Here is a 25,986-nt window from a genome sequence, read left to right as displayed (position 1 = left end):
TCCAAACATAGGTAAAAAAGCTTTAAAAATTATCTTGCAGTTTTCTACTACATACATTTGTGAAGTATCATTTTCAACGATAACAAACTTAAAGACACTGAAACGTGAATGCTTGAAAATGCTTGATAATGAAATGCGAGTGTCTTTGTCTGATACTCAACCAAATATTGACCAGCTGTGTTCATCCTATCAGCCTCATATATCTCATTAACACCTTGGCTGCTAGGCGTTTTCCCCCCCTGTGCTGGAAAATGCTTTATTACTTTATTTATGACGAGCTCAGCTCGTCATCAGCACAGCTCAACTGTGCATCATGACGAGCTGAGCTCGTCATGAGCATCAAAAGGGTTAACATAGTAAGACCAGTGTTGCTGTTTTTATTCAAATTGTGTAATTCTTGTGCAATGAGAAACAAAAGAGCAATTTGGAAAAGCAAAGTGAAAGAAGGGAATTTTTAAATGTTTTCCAAAACTGCTGAGTGCCCGCTGAAATGTGATATCAGCCTGATGATTGTTGACCATTTAACATTGCTCGGAGAGAACCTTCACCATTACTTTCCTAATGTTGAAACCCAAGACTATGACTGCACCAGAAATCCATTTCTTTCAACTGTAACTGGGAACTTTTTCACTTTCTGAAGAAGAATTAGCTGAAATAAAACATGACACTGAAATGTGGAAGTTTGAAAATGCTTAATGATGAAATGCTAGTGTCTTTATCAATTATTCCACCAAATATTGACCAGCTGTGTTCATCCTATCTACCTCATCCATCTCAATAAAATAGTAAGTGCTGTTGTTTTTATTCAAACGTTTTCATTCTTGCACATATTTACATATTTTTACATGTTTTGGAAATGTATGGATGTTATATTACAAATCATATTTCTTTTTTAAAAATCAAGGAAAGTTTTTCGTGAGATATGTTGTGTCCTCATACATTTTGATATTTACAATTTCTATGACATATATGTATTTTTCCTTGTCTCTTATATGCAGTTAATTTTACCTTGAGTGCTGAATGGAAAAACATATGACTCGTCTTATTTTCTGTTGCCTTTTGGTGCGATGCACTGAGGAAAGCGGTCCCACCTGGGTTCAATGCGCAGAGACTGGCTGATAAGTTGCATGATTGTTTTACCACTCACAATTCCCCCTTTCTGAACAGATTTTTGTATAACTCATATTCAGCAAGGCAGCAGGCAGACTTTGTGCATGGTTGAAAGGGTTGGCAGTGCGTGCACCCACCCTTTTTGTGCAGTAAATGACTGGGGCATGTGTCAATGTGTGCATCATTATATACTTGTTTCAGGCACAAACCTAACCTTGATTACACCCAATTTTGCCAGTCACTGTCTTTGTTAGAACAGATTCACAATTACTTTATTAACCTTCCTGCTTTCTCAAACTTGCTTGAAAATGCACCATTTGCTCACTATTTTTTTTTTATTTTCTCAGCGGCTGAACCTCCCGAACTCCCCTTAGGTGGTTCAGCCTCGCACGCGTTGCTCGCTCGCATTGCCGTTTCGCAAGATGAAGATTGTCTAAAAGGTGTGTCACCAACATGAAAAGTTTGGAAAGCTGTGATTTAATTTGATAATTTAGTCAGGCACTTTTCAGGATGCTCGGAAAACTGCATAAATCCTTCCACTCTTAAAAAAACTGAATCTTGACCCTGCTGATCCAAGCAGCTATTGATCCATCTCCAGACTACCTTTTCTGGCTAAGGTGCTGGAGAAAATACTAAATGCTCAGCTCACTGCATTCATCTCTTCTGGGGACCTCTTGGAACCCTCACAATAGGGGTTCTGGGAGGGGCATGGAACTGAGACAGCCTGATCATGGCAACAGAAGAACTAAGAGCAATATTAGGCCTAGGGGGTAAGGTCGCCCTGATTTTGTTAGATCTATTGGCGGCCTTCGACACAGTCATAAACAAAATACTAGCCACAAGGCTATTTGAGCTGGGGGTAAAAGACAACACTCTTATGTTGTTGACATCTTTTCTTTCCAATAGGACCCTTACAGTAGAATCTGGAACCTTTTCATCTGAGCCTTTTACACACCCCTGCGGAGTGCCACAGGGTTCATCTCTGACCCCCCATCTTTTTAATGTATAAATGACCCGCTGGCTTCATTCATCAGATAGTTTGGCTTGTCAGAGGTCTCATATGCTGACGACACTCAGTTAGTGGTGTCAGTCTCAAGTAACATTGATGAGACAGCTGATCGCTTTAAAATCTGCATGACGCAGGTAAAACTGTGGATACAGTCTAAATTCCTAAAATTTAATGGCAGTAAGAAGGAGGTCTTGCTGCTGGGCTCTGATACATCTTTTTGGTCACCTACATGGTGGCCCTCCGGTCTGGGCAACTTCCCAGCTCCAGTGCATAAGGCCAAAAACGTAGGGTTCATTTTGGAAGATAAGTTGACATTTGAAAATCAGATCAATACCCTAATCTCATTCATTTGGTTCATCCTAAAAATGATCAGGAAAGTTCGCTCTTTCATCCTGCCAGACTCCCTAAAAACACTGGGCACAGCATTAGCCTTGTCCAGATTGGGCTACGGTGATGCCCTGTACGTGGGGATCAAAGCACAGCACCTACAAAGGATGCAGCATCTTCAAAACGTGGCAGCCAGATTACTATTGGATATCCCTAGGTTCCAGCCTGACTCCCACGGCCTAAGAGCCCTCCACTAGTTCCCAGTGGACAAAACGATTACGTTTAAATCCCAATGCTTAGCTTTCCAAGCAGTGCACAGTGCCGGGCCTCTATTCTGGACGACTCATTTGAATTGGTATGTCCCAGCGAGAAGCTTAAGATCTGCACATGGTAAACTCCTACAAGTTCCCAGGTTCAAGAAAACACTCTGGGGTGCAAGAAGCTTTCTGTTGGGGACCGTGAAGACATGGAACCTTCTACCTGTCGCCGTAATGAACAGCCCTATGCTGCTATCCTTCAGGAAGGTGCTAAAAACGTGGCTCTTCACCAACTAACATCTTCTGCACAACCACCTTGGCAACCTTGCCTGGTCTACCCGACCTCAGCGCCTAGAAGCCCCTCTGGGGCATTCGTACGCGTTATAAATGCATAAATCAAATCAAATCCAAATAATGCGGAATTAGACTAGAGGAGACATGCAGTGCTATATAAAACAGTAAATAAATAATCATTTTCAAAGCAACATCATATGCAGCAAATCTTTCCTGTGTTTTATTGAAAATAGAGGATGTATCTGTCCGCAGATTAGTATGGGATGTTAGTGAGTAAGCGAGCGAGTAAAGCAATGTAGTGTGTATTATACCATCCAGATTTATTTTGATGCATCCTTACTCCTTATATTTCTATTTAGCAAATGAGGATATTTACTAATTGGAAACGAGTTAGTCTTTCTGTAGCCTTTCATACCACTGCTTTGCTCAGCCATGTTCAGATTGATTGTACTTTTTTGCATGAATTGAAGTTAAAGTGATATTGGATTGTCCCAGTGAAAGTGCTAAGGACGACGGGGGTAAAATGGTCCTTTCTACTGCATAGTGTAGGAGCAGTGTGTGTACCAGTACTATGAAGGCAAGTTCCGACTCTCCTACTGCTAGCAATCTGTCTTCTGCTAACCAATCTGTTTTTAAAGGCACTGTCCAATCACAGCTCAGGGCTGCAGATTCCACCTATGACCAGACAGAAGAGTCCCAGGGCACCAGAGGTGAAGCAGCAACCTGCAGTCCGGTGGCTAGTGTGAGGGTGCGCCAGCGTGCAGCGGCTGGTCCTTCCCTCCTCTCACCAGCCCTTTCTCCCTCTTTCACTTCTAAGTACCCATAGAGTCTGGAGCACTGTCCCAGAAGGTCTCCTGGGTTTGGTATCTCGCAGCATCCTCGGTCCCGGTTATTACAGAGTATGCAAAGTAAGTACAATCCGCCGTATTAGTTCCAGGTGCCAACAGGCATACATCGCTCTACTAAAAATTCTTGATTTGTGCATGCGTAGCTTCATTGCACCACCCTGCAGTGTTTGAAAGTGCCCCTCAACTTTCAGTAGAAAGCAAGATTTGCCTTTTAAGTGTTCACATATGGTCTGTTCCTGTTGTCATGGAGATGCAGCGCTTGTAAGATGCGTAACATAGCAGGGTTAGTGGTACAGGGAGCCTCTAGAAACCACGCGTGATTGTCGATGTTTAATGTATTGAAAGCATGAAACTGGCTCGTTCGGTGTGTTTCTGTGCAGTTGTCGTTGGCCTCAGATGTTAATCAGCTTCACTCACAAAGGCTTTTCTTAGGTGTTTGGGCATTTCAGTGTTGAACATGACTGTTTTTTCTAACGTGCTTTCTACATCAGTTCTAATGAATTAACGTGCTCACTTTTTTAACTTTTTATGTATATATTTTCACAAAACAATGTTTAAAAGAAAGCAATACCTGTTATAACGTCGGTACATCTCGTGGTTACAGATTTATCACAGCAGCTCTCATTGAATAATCTTATAGATGGCAAATGTCTATTTCACCCTAAGAGTAATCGTATCCCTTATTTATTTATTATTTAGTGACTTTAAAATATTTATTGAGCCATGTGACGAATTGTGAGAACAAAGTCACTGATTCGTTACTTTAGTGGCAGAAAAATAGTTTAAAAAAAGGAGCAAAAAGTGAAGATTTGAATTTCCACGTGTAAAAAGCAAACGTGCTACTTTTTTGCAGTACTGTTTGGGCCATACAATGATAGTCTGTGAAGCTAGAACTTCTAGAATTCTGCCCTACTAACGTCACATGTCATTACGTCACTGACATTTATCATGATCATATTCGCGCGGTAAAATAGACGAAAGGAATGTTGAAGACAAAGTAGGTTTTACGAAGGTGTCCACTGCGTGACTGAATAGAGGAAACATGATTAGGGCTATTAACATGTTTCAGATGTGGGAGTCTTCGGGGCACCTCATTACGTTCTGCAGAGGGAGGGGGCATCATGTTGCGTCATATCACTGCATAGTGTGACATCTGTTTATAATGGATGATTGTATCTTATAATATAGTTTATGTTTGAGGGAGTGCAAACCTCTGATGCAGTGCACTGTTGAATGTGCCTTGTCCCGCGTTCCTCAAGGGCCTTCTGCGGAGGAGAGTGGCAGGCAGGCAGGACGGAATGTCACAGCAAACAGAAAGTGTGAAGTTCAGTGTTTGCATGTCATTCCTTGCGGAGAAGGGAGAAATGGAGACACAGGACGAGTTGTTCGACTGGATACTTCACTTAGATCCTATTACCGGGGCTTTGACATGGTTGGGTGTACACAGCGTCTTAATTATCGGGATTAGGGTCACTTTAGTTATTGAAATAGGTGCGCGTGAAGCTGCATCACAAACGTCGTCAAATGTATATTGTCCAATGAGATATATGCCTCAGACTGCCAATAACAGAAGAGTGTGTTGAGCAACACTGATCCAGACGGTTGAGTTCAAATAATAATACATTGGTTTTATTCTAAAAACAAAGATTTGAGAATTCAGTCTCTGAAGCACTCTTCACCTGGTCATCCAACGACCTGTTTCTCTAACGGAAGCGAGTGCGTGTAAATATTTTCAGCATATAAGCCATATATTTGATGTAGAAACAACAGACTAACACATTTAAACGTTCACGTGAATTGGGTCCTGGTCTGGTTTTGCAGTTTTATATAACACCAAACTCGATTCGAAGGTTTCAGAGCGCCTTATATGAGCACCATTTACATTACACAAGGTCACATTATTTTTTTTAAACTTTTTTAGACACAGGAAGATTAAATGATTTGCCTAGAATCACAAGTTGGTGCGCCCACGCCAAGAGTCGAACCTGCTTCCCCAGTTTTCCACCCACAAGCAAACAGTCTTTCTCCCCCCTTTACATTGATTTTTCATGAGGTCATTTTCGGTGTTCCACAGGTAAGGCCTTTAGCCTATGCCTTTTTAATATCTGCTTGTCTCCTCTTGCTGCAACTGTGCAGGAGTGGGGATTCAATGTGGTGTCTTACTCTGATGACAGCCAGTTGATGTTTGCCTTTAGACATCTTGACGCCACGATCATAGCCAATCATTAGGGTTGCCTATCGGCAGGTGTAGGCTGGATGCACGAAAGCTGCCTCTGCTTTAATTCTGACAAATCCAAAATCCTGTTTTTTAACCCCTCCCCCGTACCGGATTTGTCCCACTTGTGGCCTTCTGAAATCTGACTTTCCCCAGCACCATCCCCTACTCTGAAAAAGTTGGAGGTCAAGTTAGACAATGCCTTTTCCTTCAAGCCTTTTGCTAATGCCACTGAAGGAGTCTGTTTTCCCCTTCTGAAACCCCTAAGAAAGACTCTCAAATTCTTGATAGAGTGAAAAAGAAAAATGATTGTCCATGTACCAATCACGTCTTCACTTGATTACGCCAATTTGCAGCTCCTGAGTTCACCATAAGTATTGCTAAACAAGTGACGAGTCCGGAATGCGAAACGAGATTAGTGCTGAACATTCCCAAAAAGCAATCTATTCAAAAGGGTTTAAAAAGCCTTACACTAGCATCCCATCAAACAGAGAATAGAAATTAAAGCTCTGACGATAACATTTAGGGCCAAGCAACTGAAAGCTCCTGGATATATATGTGATAGGATCAAAAGATACTTTCCTTGCATAGCCCTAAGCTCAGGAAACCAAAACTTGCTCTGCATCCCTAAGATTAAAAACACCACAGCAGGTGGACACTCCTTTCTTTCTTGGCCCGAAGCTCTGGAATCAACTACCAGATCAGATTAGAGGTGCTATATCTGAAAATTCTTTCAAGAGTCTTTTAAAGACCCACCCATTCTGAGAGACCTAATACTGACTGCCCCTCTTCCTCCCCCTCTTTCGTAACTTGCTTTACTCTTACCCAGCGCTGGGACGCTTATTAAGGAGCAGTTGTTTGGTCAATATGAGTCTTTTTCATTCATTAATTCTAAAGTACACAGACCTTGCTATAACACCACTTTCTCTCACCCTCCCTCTGTCCCAAAGCAGGTTTTAGTACAAGGATCTGCTCTGCCCTCTTTTATTGTGCTTGCCTAGCACAGTCAGCGTATTGGAAGGGAAATGAGTAAAGACTCTCCTCTGTTATATCTGGATAATTAAAAAGCATACGTTCTGGAGAGTTGTGTTGGAGGTAAGGGAGCACAGCCAGATTTCCTGTAGACTCAACAAGGTACTAGGTGCAGCAAATTCAGGAGAATAAAAACATCTACATTCATAATTGACAAGTATATTGAGACAATAGAGGTACGTAAGTGAAACACATTTGCAAGCTCCCTGGCCTTCTATTCACCAAAATACCTGTGGTAGCGAAAGGGACCTCACACTCCCTTGGACCTTAATGACATAACATGAACTGACATCACATGGCCTTTGAACCTGAATCTTCCCAGGAAGGGATGTCACATTACCTTAGTTCTGATGACATTACAAAAAGTGGCTTCGCTGAAGTTCCTTAATGACTGCATGACTATTATAAAATCATAACACAGACAAATGTCTATTTTAAAAACCATATAGATCATGGTGCTGACTTGATCTTTTAAAGTGATTGGGTGTAGTACATGCCCTTAATTGTAGCTAGAAAGCAACGTGAGTGAGTCAGACCTTTTCATGCGTGATTTAGGGGGGTTGGGGGGCAGTGGTTCTCCCCTAGGAACATAATGAAAACGATGGGGGTCAAATAGAGCATTTTAAAACATAAGTTTCATATATATTTGCTAAAAAGCCATAGGTTCTGTAAGGGCACTTATTACATTTTCAAGTCCTTTCAAAGTGTGCAGAGGCAGCGAAACCTGAGGCTTCCCAGGAACTGACCCTATTTTTTTAAAAGCATGCTATGGGTGCCCTCCTATATGAAAAATTACCTCCATTAGAGTTGAGACAAAATTTTGTCACAAGTGCATTCAATATGCCATGGGTGCTCCCTTATGACACAAATTAAATACAACATGCCAGAATTTTGCCATTAATGCCATCCTGTCCATATACCGTTGGTGACCCTTAGGTCATAATCATCTCTAGTATGTCAGGGCTAGCATTGTGTCATGGTTACTCTCTCTCATATGCCTCAGATGCCCTTCCTTATGGGAAACATTACCTTGTGTGTGTTAGCACCTGCATTGTGCTATGGGCGCTTTCAATGCCAAGAAGTTTCTCAAGTGTTCCAGAGCCAGCATTTTTTCCATGGGGTTTCCATAGTATACATTTCTTCAAGTATGCCAATGCCGTTATTTTTCCATGTGTGCCCATTATTCTCCAAATTAACTCTAGTGTGCTAAATTGCAAATGCCAGTATTTTTCAGAGTTTTCTGGCATGCTAGGAATTATTTACATTATGCCGGCACCAGTATCTTGTGCAGATGTCTCTAGATCCAAGAATTACATTTAGTATGTCGGAGGCAATGGCAAACTTGCAAGCATTGCACCATATTTCTACCTACGCTCACATTCACTCACTCACACTTGCTCTCATTCATTCTCACTCACTCTCATGAACTCATGCATTCACACTCACTAACTCTCACCCAATATTACTCTCACTCACTACTTTCTCACTCACATTCACTTGTCCTACTCTTACTCCCACTTCCATATTCTCACTTACTCTCACTTCTCTCTTACTCTGATTCACTCATTATCATTCACACCCACTCGTAATGCTTATTATACCCACTCATTCACAGTCAAAAGTACCCGCTCGTTCTCACATATTCTAACTCATTCTAATGGATTTTGTCTAACTCTCACTCACTAATTCTCACACATAGTTACACAGTTACACTCCCTCACTCTCACTGCTTAGAGACTCTCTAACACTGCATGGTACTCATTCTTACTTATTCATTCCGTCTCACCCACTCTCCGCTATTTGCTGTCACTTTTAATCTCACTCAGTTGAGTATCAACTCAAATGAGTATTTTTCACTGTTAGTTAATTTGTAGTCTATTATGTGCTATTAGTGTAATAAAAAAGAAATGGGGAGAAATAAATTAGGAAGGAGCTCCGACGGCCAGAGAGGTGAGCCAGCCCTCTGTTCTTGCCACCTGTCAGGCTAGGGGTAGCAAAGGCGGTGCCAGGGGTCACAAAAGGCAAGCCAGGGGTCATAGCTTCAATCCCTGGTGATCCCTAAATGACGTACATGGCAAGCTCTATCAAAAAGGCAAAGGGGGTAATTATCCACGTGGCAGGCGCATGGCGGCCAGCCAATTTGCTGTAGACCCTAGCATCTGCGCCTCTGCTGGAGGACAGGTTGGCATATTTAGAGATTTAGCCGGTCTGTGCCTTCAATGCCTTTGCCAGTGTGGTGGATGCACTCAACACAAAAAGGAATGCTGGTCGCCAAAAACATTTGTGTTGCCACTCCGTGGCATTCATTTTTTTGTTTCAGTAAACAAAGAACAATTGCCCTGATGCAGATGGAATTTTCTCCCTGTGCATCAGAACCATTTTCAATTTATGCTGCCCGGGTCGGCTATGTCTTTAATGGCAGACTTGGGCAGGAATATTCTGTGTCAGTCCAGTGGCAAACAGAGTACTGGGCCAATGGTTCATGCTTGAGTGGTCAGCTGAGGCTCCACTGGTAAAAAGACGACGGTTCTGATGGTTTTAATATGGGAGAGCCATGCATATAAAAGGTTGGGGGAGCTGCTGATTTACAGTCCATCTCCAATTCTGCCAAACCCGACAGGAGACCCAAGGCATTTCTAAAGAAAAACTGAATTAAATGTGTATAACACAATATTGCAAGATAGCTATCACTTCAGAAAGATAATTTAGTTTGCTTCTTTAGTTTAGGCGGGTAAAATAATGTGCCAACTGAATACATTGTATATGCAGTTTGTTTATATATCAGTATTTAAGGGAGCTCTAAAAGGATTAAATGTAGGCATTGCCTAGTGCATCAAGGTCTTTGTAGTTAGTGCTATATGTACTGAGCTACCTTACCAGCGCTTGAAGTTCTGACCCACATGTTCCAAAGGGTTTTCAGAAGCACACACATGAATTACATGAGCAGTTCTGCTAATACAAAATCCTGTGGCCCACAGGTTATACACAGGTCTATGACCCAGGCACATTACCCCTTTGAGGTATCTTATGGGAATTTAACCCAAAGTCCTGCAATTCTACAACCTGCAGAAGTCACACTCTTCTCAGCAGCAAAGGCTGCATTAGAAAGCGCTGTTCACTCGTTAGTTAATATACACTATCTGGATGCAGAAATAAAGGGCCAGGTTCAGAAACTGCATTTTGTAGTACATAAATTAAAACTACAGTATTATTACTCATGTACTACAAATTGCAATTCACAAAACTATGGCTGTATACATCCGCCTCCACCTCTCCTATTGTTTCCTAGTGGAGATCTCCTCCACAGAGGCAGATAGCTCCACACACACAGATATCTGTTTTGGTAATAAATGTTGTAGGATAAGGTGGCGTGGTTTTCAAATGGGGAATACGCACTACTAAATGGTTGGGGCGTAGGACAATTTAAAGAGGGGGTTGGAAGGGAAATGCTAATATAAAACATACACATCTACAACGAGTAAGGTAACTGCAATTCACAAAATACTCTTAAAAAAGTTACAACAGCCCTAAATGTCTCAAAACAGGTGTACTGCAATACAGTCTCGTGCAAATCAATGGGTAAAGGGAATCAAGCAAGTACCTCTCATGAAAAAATATAATATATATTTATATCTGTAATGATATACCAGTGAAAAAAGTATATGTGTTATGACATTTCGTAGGACTATATTAATTATGTCTACAAGACATCCCTCCACATACATAGGTCGCAGAAATGAGCAAAGCTGAGTAGTGCTATATATTTTGTGTGGCTAATTTCTTAGTGGTGGCATCTAGAATTAAATTACACAGTGCGCCATGGTTTGTAACATAGTGAATTTTTAATTAATTATGTAATTCTATTTTTTGACCCATTGTATTGCACATGTTGAAAATGTATCAAATATTTTATATGTGTATATGAATGTTTTTATGTCTTTTATGATTTTTAACAAATCGAATAAAGTGTATTTGACTGACTGACTGACTGACTGAGTAGTGCTATGAAATCAAACAGGCACCATATATGAGGAACCGATATACTGATCTCAATCTTGATCATACTGTCTACTATTTTGTTATTAAGCATCTAATCTGTGTCAATAATGAAGACACAACAATAAAGAACTGTGCTACTAAAAACTAAGTGTCTGTTTCAATTTCCAGTGGGGGAATGGTAGAGGGGGAAATGGGGGACGGGAAGGGAGGTGGGGGGTAAGGAAAAGGGAAAGGGGAAAGAGCATGCCGCAACCTCGTCATTACATCAGTCATCAGTGACATCTACATGTTGTAATTTAAAATGCTCTATGAATTGAGCCCACTCTAAAGATTTAGGTTTCTTCCGCAATCCTCTGGCTTCTTTGCTGTATAATGCCTCTCTCTCAGCAGTGGCCCATTTAATAACTTTCACCCACCACTGCTCTCTGCGCGGCGCTCTGTGAGATTTCCATCGCTGTGTGATAAGCCTCTTGGCCAGCTTTAAGATGAGACTTGTGAAGCGGCGCAGTAATTTTGCTTTCTTGGGAAGGGGGGAGAGCCCTAGAAGGCAGGTCTCAGGGGTGTCCCAAGAGGAATGTCCAGAGAGGTATGTGAGGCCCTGCAGACCCTCTGTCCAAAATTCCACAAGGGAGGGGCAGGACCAAAACATGTGCATAAAAACTGCTTCCAATGAGGAATTGGGGTACATGTGCTGTTTCACCCGAGGTGTGAGATAGGCCCTGTGTAGTACAATCATCTGTATAGTTTTTAGTTGAACATTTCGGGAAACACGTCTGAGATATTCAAGGATCTGTACCCATTCCCTGTCAGTAAATTCTCTAGACACCTCTGTTTCCCATTTCTGATTAAGCATCAACAAGGAAACACCCAAATGGAGCCATAGGCTTTTATACAACCACTAAACCAGGTGACTGCCATGTCCCATTATGTGCAATGCCTGTAACAATCGAAAGGTTGGAGGCTCCTACTGATCAACTAACCAGCACTTACGCACATATTGTGTAACCGCGGCATGTGTCAAGAACAGTGTTGGTGGGGTCGAGTGGATCGATGCAAATTCTTCATGAGGCATTACATTTCCATCTAAAAATAGGTCCCTTACAGTTTCAGCACCAAACACTATCCAACCGCATAGTCTAGTGGCAGACAATATTCCCCGCAATGTGGGTAAGCGGCACAGTGGTACATTTGGGGCATATGATGCAGGTGTACCAGCATATCTCATCGTTAGTTTCCAATAGTGGAGTGCAATTTGTAAAAGTAATGGAGGGTCTTTCACCCGAGTTGCTCGAGGACAGAATAAGGATTGTAGTGACCCAGCCCATAAGCATCGGGGGAATAACTTATTTCAAACAGATTATGGCCAGCCACCCAATAAGTCAACCATTTTAGGTGGGCCACTATAGAATAGGCTTTCAAATCTGGTGTTCCCATGCCACCCTTAGTAGGTGATAACTGAATTTTAGCGAGAGCTAGTCTGTGATGGCCCTGCCCCCAAAGTAAGGATACCAATAATATATATAACGCTCTATAGATCCAGGCAGGAAGGACCACGGGCAGATTCGTAAATTGATACAGTAGTCTAGGAAGCATAACCATCTTAGGTAGTTAAAGGCAAGATGTTCCAGAACGCTACTTGGGTTTTGAGGTGATTAAGTGATCGGACAACATTCCCATCTACGGTGTCTGAAGTAGTTCTGTAGATATGGACCCCTAAATATTTAAAGGTAGTGGGCTCCACCCTGAACTGCATTAGACCGAATTGAAGTGTGGGGAGTGTGTATGTATCATAAAATGAAAAAGCCACTGATTTAGAGACATTAAGGCATAATCCAAATATCTCTCCAAATTGTACAAACGGCAATGCGATAGGTGGCATATCCACAAGTAAATCCGCAAAATAAAGCAACATGTCGTCTGCATATGCTGAAGCGGAATGACGTAGTTGACCCACTGGGATGCTATATGGTGCCATCTTACAACATAACTGTTGTGCCAGTGGTTCTAAAGCAAGTACAAATAGCAAGGGCAACAACGGGCAACACTGCTGTGTATCCTGAAACACATTATACGCTGGGGAGATATTGGTACCAGTCTTGTCCCTTGCTGTAGGTCTAGTATAAAGTTATTTCACCCATTAAATAAATGTGGAGAGAATCCCATATTTAACCAATGTAGCCAGCATATACAACACACTTAAAGAGTCAAATGCCTGATGGATATCTAAGAAGATGCAACCAGCATGAGGTTCAAGCAGAATGCAAGATAGCATAGAAGCGGCATATGTTCAAGGAGGTACTACACTTGGGAATAAAACCACATTGATCCGTGTGGATCAGAGTGGGCAGTAAGGGGAGCAGTCTCGATGCTAAGAGCTTGCTAAGAATTTTATATTCCGTGTTAAGGATCGATAGGGGTCTATAGGCCGCAAGGTCGATGGGGGACAGGTTTCAACAGAGAGGTCACTATCGCCTCTCTAGTCGTGGGGTATAAGGCACCCTCCTCCAAAGCAGTAGTATACAGTTGTAACAGTTTAGGGACCAGGGGCACTGCGAAGGTAGAGCAAAACACAATGGGTAGCCCATCGGTGGCCAGGGTCTTGTGCTGAGCAATTCCTAGTATAGATACCGGATTTCGGGCACGGTCAGGGGGGCCACCAAGTCCACAGCATGTGATGCCGCAATATTGGGGAGTACTATTAAATCTAAGAATGCAGCGGTGTCGTCCATTACCTCATGAGAGAGGGCGGCATAAAGGTAAGCATTACGTATGGCCAGAATGGGTGTAGGGGAGGACTGGGGCCTAATCAATCTGGCTAACAGTGTGCCTGATCGGTCCGAGTCAGCGTGCGTATGCAGTGTGTATGCACGTAAATCTGTCACTCTCAAATGTTCTAACATCTCAGCATATTTAATCCTGGCTTCCTGGAGGTCCGACTCTTTTTTATTACCAGTCTGAGCTGCTATTTCTAGTCCTTATAATAAATCCTCCTGGTCAGTGAGATCCCGTATGGCCTCACGCCGAATCCCCACCAGAGCCAGCTTGGGGGTCCAACCCCAATTAAGTACCAACTCCAAGGGATTGTGGTCAGAAATAGTTTTACCAAGATATGTAGTGTGTACTATCATAGGAGATAAGACTGGGGAACAGAGGAAATGGTCTAGATGTGTGTGCAAGGAGTGTGAATAGGAATAAAATTAGTATTCCGGCATACCAGTATGTCGCATCCTCCATACATCCAACATTCCCCACCCCTTTGTCCTGTTAGCTAAGTTGGTCACTTGTACAGTAGCAGCCACGTTGGTCAAGGGAGGGTGTGACTGAACTAAATGAGTATCAAACAGAGCATTAAAATCCCCTCCTAATATCCACAGACTTTGTGTCCAGTGTGATAGGGCCTGTGAGAGGTGAGAAAAGAAGGCATCTTGATCAGTATTTGGCACACTTTCAGCCCCACCCTCTTCAACGTATACATGAGCCCCCTCGCGACCATCGCCCGCCAACACAACCTCAACATCATCTCTTACGCGGATGACACTCAACTGATCCTTTCTCTCACCAAGGACCCCAGCACCGCCAAAACTAACCTACACGAAGGAATGAAAGAAGTTGCTGAATGGATGAAACACAGCCGTCTGAAACTGAACTCAGAAAAAACAGAAGTCCTCATCCTAGGTACATCCCCCTCTGCATGGGACGACTCTTGGTGGCCGGAAGCCCTTGGAAAAGCACCCATCCCGACAGACCACGCACGGAACCTAGGCGTTATCCTGGATTCTTCACTTTCAATGAACAGACAAGTCAGCGCCGTATCCTCATCCTGCTTCAACATTCTTCGCATGCTCAAAAAAACATTTCGCTGGATCCCCACCGAAACCAGGAAAACAGTCACCCATGCTCTGGTCACGAGCCGACTGGACTACGGAAACACCCTCTACGCAGGCACTACCGCTAAACTCCAAAAGAAACTCCAACGAATCCAAAACGCCTCAGCCAGAATCATATTAGACATCCCACGCAACGAACACATCTCTGGTCACCTGAAAGACCTCCACTGGCTACCCGTCAATAAGAGAATCACTTTCCGACTGCTAACCCACGCACACAAATCACTCTACGACATCGGACCAGAATGCCTCAACTCAAGACTATCCTTCTACACCCCCTCCCGCCAACTACGCTCCTCCAGCCAAGCCCTCGCCACTGTACCTCGCATCAACAAGACCACCATGGGAGGCAGATCCTTCTCTTACCTGGCTGCTAAAACATGGAACTCACTCCCCACTCACCTTCGCCTTACCCAGAACCACCTAGCCTTCAGAAAGCAACTTAAAACGTGGATATTTGACAAGTAATCCTCCTCCCCCTCCTTAGCGCCTTGAGACCCTCTGGGTATGTAGTGCGCTATATAAATTCTCTGACTTGACTTGACTTGACATGGACGCATTGACCGACCCCAGGACCACCCGTGCACCATCTAATAACCCCAGCAGCAATACAAATCTCCCTTGATTGTCAGTTCTACTTTCGGTCAGTGAGAAAGGGACCCCTGCTCACAGCTAAATCGCTGCAGCCTGGGAGAAAGCAGAATAAATAGTCTCATATAATTGGCCCCTCTACCGTCTCTGCACCTTACTAAGTTTGGAAGAGACCAAGTGCATTTCTTGGAGATAAACTGTCTGTGCCAGACGGCAGTGTAATTTAGCAATTATCCTAGTCTGCTTCTGTATTGAACCCATCCCCGTATATTCCAGGAGATGACAGTGTATGACTTTGCTACAGACATAACATCAAAGCATGTATCCCACATCCCCCCGCCCCACCCACCACCATCCCACAGGTCCCCTCCCCCAACATCCCCAGGAATATCAGAAACAGAGCAGTAGCCTTAACAAAATAACAAAAACCCCAATACAAGGTCAAACGACTAAACTGTGGTTGACCAAACCGTGTGCGAACAAGGCACATAATACATTAAGTAACAAAAAAGGGATTTTCGCCTATGGGGCAGGCTGCTTACTTTAGATACGTAAGTATCGACTATAAAAAGTAGAGTAACCCAGGACTGGTTGGGCCACGGGAACATAAAGTAGAGTAACCCAGGACTGGTTGGGCCACGGGAACATACTATAGGAGTCCACCCTGCAGCCTCCTGCGGAGTTGGCTTTGTTTATATCATGATACATCAAATGAAACATCAACTGTAAAGTGAAAACCAGTCCAGGACGTGTCAGGCCCCAAGACCACAACAATTAATCATACCTTGCATCATACAGAGGACCAGGCCTATCTTGACTTATAAATCAACCAACACTACTTGACAGGCAAGAAAGGAATAGGCTTCCCCCTCCGGGAAGGCGCAGGTCCGGAGAACTGTAACAATACTCGGAACATGACACATGTACAATACTGTTCACCCACTGGGCCATTTCTCAATTGCGTGGATACAGAGGGAAATAATGCCATACTTCCTCCAGAGTCAGAGTTCGTGGAAGCCTCTAACTATGGACTAGAGCTGAGAGGCGCACGAGCAGTCTGCAATGCTGTGGCTGTAAGGAGAGACGTACGTCTGCTCTCCATCACTGACAGTTGTGACAGAGGAGTGGCCACTGTGCTCTGTGTAGTAAGTCCCCTTCGTCTTTGGCACGTAAGGTGCTGTGGCTTTGGCCGTGATGGTATGGGGCGCACAACCCGCGCAGTATCAAGAAAGTTCCTGTCTAGCCATTCCCATGCAATATCAGGTGTGTCAAAAAAACAAGCATGTTGATTAGAAATTATCTTAAGTTTAGCACGGAACAATAGAGCAAATGTTAAGCCTTCTGCGCGTGCCCGGGCCTTAATCTCCAGAAATTGGGAGCATAGACGTTGAACAGTTAGTGAGTAATCTGGAAATATGGAGATTTTGGTGTTGTCAAAAAGAATAGGGCCAGTATCCCGGGCTGCCTGCAAGATGTGGTCGTGGTCTTTGTAATTTAGAATTTTAGCCGGCATCGGTCTAGGGTTAGCACCAGGAATAGGTTTTTGCATAGGGACTCGATGGTGTGGAATGCAAGGACTGGGCCTCGCACGTGGGAAAGTGACGGACACAAAGACAGCAGGTACACTGAGTTGCGGTATGCCGGAAAGACCCCGAGCGGTCTTCCGCCTCTTTATTATATACCCTGGAGCCAGCCCACCCCGGGGGTGTGGGGATGCATGTTAACATTGCTACAAAGTATAGAGAAGGCCGGGTGGCTCTCTACATCCCTCCTTCAATTTAGTTCGTCCTTATGGCCGAGAGCTCATCAGGGTGAAGTCCAGGCAAAGTCTCTCAGTCTCTGGCTCGGGCCTGGATTGGGCCTCAGGTGATATTGGCGGCTTCGGCATGCTGGGAAACCTGGAACCCCGGCCAGGGTTGTCTCGCCTTCCTAGCTGGAGAGGTTGGGTCCGCCGCGGTGTTATGGGGTGCGGCAGCCTGACTGGCCTCTCCGGCCGGCCCTTCTCGGCCAGGTTGCGGGGCTGAGGCCCCAACCCATGGTCCATCTTCATCCTGAGTGTAGTCCTCTTCGGGCGCTCTATTGGTGACACTCACGGGGAGGCCGGCCGGCCCTCCCGCCTTCTTGAAGCAGGATATGTTCCGGGTCACTGTTTGATGGCCTCGACGAGCAGTAACCATGGTTCCTTGAATTTTCTCCACAGTCCATTTCTCAGGCTCATAGGGTGTCCGGAATTTCCACCCCGGATGATGATCTTGGACTACCACGGTGTCTCCTTCTCGTATGCCCGGTTGTTGGGCATGCCGAGCCTTGCTCGCCTTCTGGTTGGTGGTTAGCCTCTGGGATTGGATGGCTTCACCGTCTCTTATCTCGGGTGTCCAGTTGGATGCAGTCAGGATATTGCCTCGGGGTGCCTTTTTGAACAGCATATGCGCTGGGGCACATTTCGTAGTGCTGTGTGGAGTCTGTCTGTAGGCACTCAAAAATTGGTCCAGGGCGGCTTCTGGGTCATTTCCGCTGTCCACAGCAATCCTGAGGGCTCTATTGAGAGTTCTCATTAGTCTTTATACTTCCCCATTTGCCTGGGGCCATAGTGGTGTGATCTTTCTGTGTCTAATTCGGAGGTTTTCCAGGTAGTTTTGGAATTCTCTTCCCTGAACATTAAGTAACAAAAAAGGGCTTTTCGCCCGTTGTCAGATTTTATCTCTTCGGGGAGCCCCATCATCGCGAAGATGTGGTCGAGGGCCTTCTTGACTTGAGGAGACGCAACTGACGGAATGACCTCCACCACTGGAAATTTGGAAAATGAATCTACCTCTACGAGCGTATGTCTGCCATCGGGGAAACTCCCAAAGTCGACGCTCAGATGAGTCCAAGGGGTTTGAGGGGCATCCTCCGTGATGACCGGTGCTGGTGCCGGGTCTCCTCCTGTGATGGTGCAGGCGTGGCAGGAGCGTACCATCTCGTCTACCCTGGCAGGGAACCAGACTTTGTTCCTCAGCCTGGCCTTGGTCTTGGCCATCCCCTGGTGGCCCATGTGGGCGATTGTCAACATGTGTCGTTGGAGGCTCTTGGGCACGACAATCAGATGTCCTCAGAGCACGACTCCTTCGTCTCCTATGCTCAGTTCGTTTCGGATTTGTCAGATTTGTTGCCTGGCATGGCTCACTTCAGGCCTTAGGCTCTGGATCCTGTCTAGGAAACGAGTCCAGCGATTCTCTTCGAGGGCACGCTTGACCCGGGTTAGTGTCTCATCAGTGGCGGTGGCCTCGACTATCTCCTGCAGCGTCATTGTGTCCAGGCAGGCTGCTTGGGATATCATGTGGACAAACTCTTCCACCCCCTGTCCGTCGGCGAGGGGGAGAGCCTGCTTTGTCACGTCTGGATGCCGGGAGAGATAATCTGCAGGGTTGTGTGCCCCCCGGTCGGAACACTAATTTGAAGTTGTATCCTTGCAGTTGAACGGCCCATCGTTCTATGCGTGGGGGCGCAAGTCTGGATGATCCTGTGAATAGTGGCAGCAGCGGCTTGTGATCTGTCACTACAGTGAACTCCTGTCCACATAGGTGTAGATGAAAGTGCTGGCACGCCCACTTTATAGCGAGGGCCTCTCGCTCAATCTGAGCATACCGAGTTTCTGTGTCAGTTAGGGCCTTACTCGCGTATGCAACTGGTTTCCACTCATTTCTGCCGTATTCTTGCAGTAACACCGCTCCCAGGATCACCGGGCTTGCATCCACGATCAGCTCTGTTTTCCGGCGTGGCTGGAAGTATGCCATTACCGCCGTGTCAAGAAGGCTCGCCTTGATGTCCTGGAATGCCTGGTTGGCTAAGCAGGTCCACTCCCACTCATGATCTTGTCGAGTGAGTGCCCTCAATGGTTCTGCTAGAGCCGCTAGATTAGGAATAAACTGGCCACAGTAAGTGGCCATGCCAAGAAAACTCCGTACCTCGGAGGGATTTCGCGGAGTGCTCGCGGTCCGGATTGCGTCCGCCTTCCTCGGGTCAACCTTCAGCCCTTCTCATGTGAACGTGTATCCAAAGAAGTCGATGGATTCTTGGTAAAACGAACACTTGGACTGATGCAGGGTCAACCCGTGTTCCGCCAGCCTCCGTAGCGTGGCTCTCAGATGGGTGTGGTGTTCCTCGAGAGTGTTGGAGTATATGAGTATGTCGTCGCTCAGGTTGATTACCCCACTCAACCCTGACAACACCTCCCATATTGCGTTCTGGAACACTTCTGCGGCGGAGGACACGCCGAAGTCAGCCTCTTGTATCGCCGGAGTCCGACATGGGTCGAAAAAGTTGTTATGTAGCGGCTCTCGGGTTCCAACTCCAGTTGGTGGTTCCCCGCGTTGAGGTCCAACTTGGAGAACCACTTCGCCCCATTTAGGTCTGCAACGATGTCATCCATCGTCGGAGTGATATGGCGTTCTCTCTTCACGGCGGCATTGGGGAGCCTCGTATCGATGCACAGCCTAATGGCGCCTGGCTGTTTGGGTTTAGGTGCCACCACCAGCGGTGACACCCACGGGGTCGGGCCTGACACCTTTTCTATGACTCCGAGATCTTCTAGTCTTTTGAGTTCGGCCTCCACCTGTGGCTGGAGGTTGAACGGCACTCGCCGGTGCCTGAGAGCGATTGGGCGCACAGGGGTGTCTATGTGTAACCGAACTTTCTTCCCTTTCAGTTTCCCTAAGCCGCTGAATAGCGCTGGGAATTCTTGCAGCATACTGTCCGCATGTGACTGATGGACTTGATTTGCGAAGAATACTAGCCCCAGGTCTTCGGCTGTGTGGCAGCTCAGGAGGGTGCCTTTCTTTCCTTCCGTAATATGGAAGCGAGCTTCCATCGAGTATTCGCCTTTCACGATGGTGGTGCTGATGACCCCTCGCAGTGGCAGTGGGTCTGTGCCTCCGTAAGTGTAGATGCGTGCACTTGAGGGTGCAGTGCGGGCTTGCGTGACATTTGTTCATATTGCTCGGAGTCCATAACGTTTACCGACGCCCCTGTGTCTATGAGTGCTCGCATTTCGGTGTCTTCGACGGAGACGGTGCACATGGGTGGTGGTCTTCTCTTCGTGGAAACTCAGCTAACATATGATATCACGTACACTTCGTCCTCATCGTCCTCTTCATACCGTGGTCTTCTTTCCTGAGCTTGGCTGTCTGCGGGTGGATGGTCGGGCTCCAGAGACAGTCGCCTGTGTTAGTGACTTGGGGCCATATCCCGCACGTGGTCTTTGAGCGTTTGGCCTGTACCTCCCTCCTTGGCACACTGCTGCAAAGTGATTCAGTCGGCCACACTTTAGACAAGTTTTCCCTTTTGCACTGCACGTTGCGGTCGTAGGGTGGTCCTCCTCGCAGTAGGCGCACTGCGTACTTCTGGATTGCCATTGTCGCGGACAGTTGGTCTGCGGTCTTCTTTGTATCGCGTCCACTCTTTCTTCCTTGATTGGCCACATTTTGGATGTTGCTGGATGTGCCATTGGGGAGCGTAATGCAGCTTCCATTTCTTCAGCCCGCGCATCCGACAGTTCGTGCGACCGGGCAAGGACGAGTATTTCATCTAGTGTGATCCCAGGCTGTCTGAGAATGAGCTTCCTCAGCAGTTTCCCCACGATGATTTAATCTCTTATCTCCTCTCTCGGATTGAGGAACAGGCAACTACTGGCCAGCCGGCGTAGCCGTGCGCAGTACATGTCAACCGACTCAGCCTCTGTTTGCCATGCCCTCTTGAACTTGAACTTTTCGAAATCATTGTTCAGTTGGGAATCAAAATGGCGTTGAGGGCGTCGCCCGCCACCTCGTAGTCGTCTTCCCGTCCGGCCTCCGGGAGCGTCTCAAAAAGGTCGTATATTTCACGGCCTCCATCCAAGATGAGGAGGGACCTCTTGACTGTTCCGTCCGTTTCGCGGGTTCCCTTAAAGTATAGGTTAAGTCGAACAAGCCATGCTTTCCACCACGGCGCTGCCGTCGCAGGGTCAGCCAATTCGCTGAATGGGGTAGGAGGTGCAACACCTGTGTGTGCATGGCTGGTTACTTGGGGGCCCGTGCCAGTGGTGAGGTTTTGGGCAGGTCCTGCAGGGCCAGGTGGTTGCAGTGCAGGCGCTGCAGCTCCTGGCGCTGGGTCTGTCATCATGCTCTCCTTCACGGGAGGTGCTGCGGCCTCCTGGGAAACATTAGGCCAAGTCTTATTCCCCCCTCCGTAGTATTGTCCCGGCTATTCTGAATAGCGTTCTGCGGGCGTGTGTGGCTCCAGACAGGTAGAGCAGGTGGGACTGGGTCACTGCAGTGTGGTGTTGTATGGCTGTTCCCTTCCAAAATACTGCTTCCGAGCTCCCCAGGGCCACTTGTGTGTACTGTCCTGCATGCACTTGAATTAGCCAATGCTTGTTTGCTGTGATTGAAGATGCAAGCGGGGCTGAAGTGGAGTGTCCCACGCAGACTGGGGATGGCCGGGCCAGCAGGAGGGAGAATGGAGCCGACGTGCAACGTCGCTCTGCTTCACCCCTCCCCTTCAGAGGCTGCGTGTGTGTGCTGCACGCTTGGGGGGGCCGTGTGCCTCGATGCGAGCCCGCTGTGTTTGGGCCGTGCAGGCCGCGGATGCGCAGCGCGGGCGGGGCTGCCGATGACTCACTCACTCTCCAGGCGCGCGCGGCGAGTCCCGCCAGCTGAAGGCGCTCCTTCGATGGAGACGCGTGGGCGAGTCTCGAGCCGTCGCACAGGCAGTGCCGCGATGCAGGCAGGCCGTCGGCCAGAGCGGGTGGGCTCCACGTTGAACTCCGTTCGGCACAGGTCGAGCCCCGATAAACAGGCACCAGAGGGGGAAAGTCGACGCTCTTGGCAGGTGGCAGGGCACGCGCGAGGTCGGTACCGGCCTCGTCGCCAATGTGGAATGCGAGGACTGGGCCGAACACGTGGGCAAGTGACGGATACAAAGACAGAAGGTACACTGAGTTGCGGTATGCCGGGAAGACCCCGAGCAATCTTCCGCCTCTTTATTATATACCCCGGAGCGAGCCCGCCCCGGGGGTGTGGGGATGCATGTTAACATTGCTACAAAGTATAGAGAAGGCCGGGTGGCTCTCTACAGGTGGGCCCGTTCTACTGTGAAATGCACTAAGTGGCCCGTGGGGGCACCTTAGTTTTCAGCCAGTCTTCGAGAAACATCATGTGGTTCTGCCCCTACTCCCCCTCCGGAAGTCCAACAATACGAAGGTTGTTACGATGGGCCCTACCGTCTGCATCGTCAGCTCGTGCCTGTAAGTTCTCAACTTGTTGCTGCAGCAGCTGTATGCGTACACCATGATCCCCCACCTGCGGTTGTAGTGTGGAAACTGAGTGGTAAAAGTCTTGTACTTTACCCACCAGTTTTTTAGAGTCAGCTTTAAGTAAATTGAGTTCGGTAGATAAGGTGCCAATTTGTTGTGCTATAGCTATGCGCGATTCGCAGATTTCCTGAAGGATCATGTCTAGCTTGTCAATTGGAGGATAAGGTGTAGTGCCAACATCAGTCTGATGTGATTGCACCGAGGAGGTCTCAGAAGGCAGCAATCCAGCCCGGCATAAGTCTGCCGTTGTTTTCGTTTTAGTTCTACCGATTGCTAACTGTAGGTCAGTCTTGTTAGTAAGTAGGCTATAGACAGAGACATTCTGCAAAAACGGTTGATTGATAACGCTGGTCTGGAGAAGCAAGGTAGGCACACCCCACCGGCCGCAGGCACAATTTTAGCTCAGCAGTCTCAGGCACATGAATGGAGCAAGCGATGAGGGAGGGGGTCAAGCCACCAATGAGACCGATGAGTGAGCATCTACCAGCACTAACAGCCAAGAATTGGTGGCTCACCAGAACCTGTCTCCCCCCAACTCTACAGGTAAACACTTGTCACAGGAACAAATGACGCTCTCACTGCGCAATATAGGAGACCTTTCAGTAGCTTCAGGCAGTGAAGGAGCAAGCAGAGAATAGGAAGGGGGGAAGAGGGGACACCACCTCCCCAGCACTCACCGCCAGAGATAAGCACAATTCTCATAGTAGATTGCAGTCAGAGACCTCATGTTATGCAGCGCTCCATATCAATTAAACCTCAAGAGCGATCAGGCAGTAGGGATGACTAGTATTATGAGGCCCCATCCGGTGCTGTTTCCATCCCCAAGGGTTAGTGCTAGCATAAAGAGCGGGGACCCATTGTCAGCCTGCGTACTCACAGTACCTGATGGAGCAGGGGAGGAGAAGTGTCAGGCCGCCATTTCCCTCTCCAAGCAGGCAGAAAATTGCCAGTGCGGGTACCCCAGGCAGCATGTACCAACACCGCCACTCTAACGCAACATCCAGAGGTATCCGCCTCCCATCACAGCACCGCAGGGCCTGACCAGGGAACAGAGTGGTCCGTGACACAGCTGCTGCACTCACCGTGCCACGAGCTCAGATCTTTCAGTGCCAGGAAGGAGCAGCAATCTGCAGAGCTGCGCATATACAGGTGGGGGTGAGAAGACCCTAGTCACCTCCGTTAGAGTTCTGATACTCCTCCACCAGTTCCCGCCACAGAACTGTAGAAACCCGTAGGCAGGCCATCAGCCAGTGGACTCGCATTGTGGGGCACCCCGTTGCACTCCGACACAGCGCGGCCCAAAGCATCAAGGGAGTCCGGTGTTCAGAGGCCTAATTGACTTCAAGCTGGGCAGCCGACTCGGGTGCACTCCGGGATGTTGCACGAGTCACAGCTATACTCCACAGATCTGCGAAGGGGATCATTGAAGTCAGCAGGAATTCCGTAGCAGTACATCTCCTCACATTGATGCAGGGCCGCTGCGGGCAGTCAGTAAATGTAATAATCCCGGGCCCGGAGCTTGTCGCCTACGCGACCTCCATCTCGGGCTGCTAGCCATGGAATTTGTGCGCTCAGTTTGCAAATTTGCAACAAATTCGTGAACTCCCTCAAAAAAATACATTTTAATTGAAACTTAACTTGTGTTTGGAAAAAGTGTGGCTCAAGGAATATCCTTTGTGTTAAATGTGTCTAGGTGATAACTACACATAAAACAGGATGCAGCCCTTCAAGTTGTTAAGGAATATGCTGTTACTTTTCTCTGAGAAACGTACTCTGTCACTTCTGTATATCTGCTCCATGTCTAAGAGTATATTGTTGTAGATAAAGCCCATGTTGTGGTCTCTGAGGATTGCAAGAAAATGTTTTATTAACATGCTTCCTGGCTTTGTCTATATGTGGACTGCATTTGTTTGACAACTTTCATTTCTGCCTTTGGCAACTCTTAGAGAACAGTGTGAGAGAAAAGTGCCATTTATTGACAAAAGACATCCTTCATTAGGGTTTCCTGCCCTTCCCCGGTTAATGTGTCTAGGTCCTTGACACCACAGTGTATAATCTTGAGTTCTGGATGTTGGCAATCCATAATGCTTTCAACCAAAGGCAGCAATTGATGCCACTTTTACCCGTTCTGGCCAACTCAAGTAATGTCCGCATTATGCAAACCCAAGTCCCTGTCAATGCCACTCTTTCTAGCAAACTCTCTGGCCTAAAACACATAGCTATGACCCACAGTCCACACTCTAACCGTTTTGAAGGCAAAGAGCAGTAGCATACAGAAGAAAGCTATTGCTGAATGAGGCAGTTTGCAAAATGAAAGACAGTTAAAATGGAGGACAGGACCTGGGTTAAAAAAAGGACATATTTGATTGGAGGCGTGAGAGCCAGGACCTAATGGTCCGCTTCATGATGATGTGCCTCCTCTATAGGCGATATGAAAGTGGATCAAGATTAGACCTCTTTAAGCATTCTGTGATGTGAGGTAGGACATTTGTAAAATTGAGAGTGGTAATTGCGGTTGAGGACCCCCTGTGAGAGGTGAACGTAGATAGCGTTTTGCACAATGTATACATTGACCTGATGCCAAATTATAGTTTTCCGCTATGGATAAATCATTGTGACTGTACTGTAATTGAACCAATGTACTTTCTTATAAATAAAAACAGTTTAAAAAAAAAGAAAGGTTATGATTTGCTAAGTACATCAGTATCACTCAAAAAAGATTAAGAAAGATTGCCATTACTGGTGCTTTTCTACTGAGAGCAGTATGTATAATTTTTCCTGATAAGAGATTTCAAGTAAAAATATGTTAAGAATTTGAGAGAAAGAAAGCGATTACACAGGTATGTTAATAATGGTGGATATTGAAAATGTATATATATAAATATATACTAAGTTATAAGTATTAGATGCATTCTTCGTCTGATTTGTATAACCCAGAGAAGTAGACCTTCAAATATGTGTGAGGTGTGCTAGTCCAGAACCTGTGTTTTCAGTTTAGACTGCTACACTAAATGTACCTTCATAACGTGTGGGCAAGTCCTAAAGTTTTTTTTAAATTACGTTTAAATCATCCCTAATGGTAAACTG

At 46.4% G+C, this 25,986-nt stretch overlaps 1 protein-coding gene across 1 annotated transcript in view; it reads left to right on the top strand.

The window, feature by feature from the left end:
* The first annotated feature begins 3,718 nt into the window (after positions 1-3,718).
* The window catches only part of COL21A1 (collagen type XXI alpha 1 chain), a 271,502-nt gene continuing 249,234 nt past the window's right edge, over positions 3,719-25,986 (top strand). Inside the window, exon 1 of the mRNA XM_086925214.1 lies at positions 3,719-3,905. The gene's annotated coding sequence lies outside the window, so the exon portion shown is untranslated. The remainder of the gene's footprint in view (positions 3,906-25,986) is intronic.

The sequence above is a fragment of the Lissotriton vulgaris genome, chromosome 6 (assembly GCF_964263255.1).
Source record: "Lissotriton vulgaris chromosome 6, aLisVul1.2, whole genome shotgun sequence".
Taxonomy (NCBI): domain Eukaryota; kingdom Metazoa; phylum Chordata; class Amphibia; order Caudata; family Salamandridae; genus Lissotriton; species Lissotriton vulgaris.
This window is presented reverse-complemented; position numbering and strand designations above follow the sequence as displayed.